Source organism: Cyprinodon variegatus, unplaced genomic scaffold, assembly GCF_000732505.1.
Source record: "Cyprinodon variegatus isolate N-32 unplaced genomic scaffold, C_variegatus-1.0 Scaffold687, whole genome shotgun sequence".
Lineage (NCBI taxonomy): Eukaryota > Metazoa > Chordata > Actinopteri > Cyprinodontiformes > Cyprinodontidae > Cyprinodon > Cyprinodon variegatus.
In genome coordinates, this window is record NW_015151140.1 from 207,369 (window position 1) to 208,226 (window position 858).

The following is an 858-nucleotide window of genomic DNA, read 5'->3' on the forward strand; positions in this document are numbered from 1 at the left end:
TAAACATCAATGAAAAACAAGAAGTGGCTTAAAAAAATATATTGACAGAGCAAGTTGTTAAAAACAGCCTTTTGCAGCTGATAAATGTGTCACATTGACATTTCCTTGTTTTCTCAGGAGGCTTCCATGTGAAACTGGACTGAGCGGCCGGCTGCCGACCTTTATGCCGATTCCTGACTTCAGTCCTGATCTAGCAGAAGGGATGTTTAGAAGTATTGGGTGTTTCTTGCTTTTAGGATGGCGCTTCTACTGCTCTTTTAGTAATTATAATCTGGGGAAATAAAGAAGTAAATAATCCTGAAATAAGCTTTCTGTGGTTTGGATTAAATTGGATGTAGATAAGCATGTGGGCTACATTCAAGCAAATTCATTTGTTTTCTTTTAAAGAATAATGTTTATGATCCTTTCTTAGACATTAATGCATTGCAATCCTTATATTTTCACTTCTTAGAAACAAAATGCTAAAATAATACAAATAAAGATTCCATGCAGATTCCATCTCCTGTTTTATTTATTTTTTTTACTTTCAATACTTTGCACAGTAAAGTTGCTCAGGAAGCCTTCCTGCATGAAGTGGTGATGAAACCATTGGTGTTTGGAATAATCTATCTGTTTAATTTATCTGTAGATGGGAAATATACCTCCAGACAAATAAAACTGACTCAGTGACTCTTTGGTAAGGGAATATAAAAACACTCACCAACGTTATCTGTTTAAAGCCTTAGTGGTATTTTTCTCTTTTAGATGTCAGGAGTTCCATTATCTTCCTAAAACGTCCTACATAGCCAAATACTCTTAAGTGGATAAGTAATACACATATAATTCCCTTACATAATTACTATTGGTGAATTCAAAATT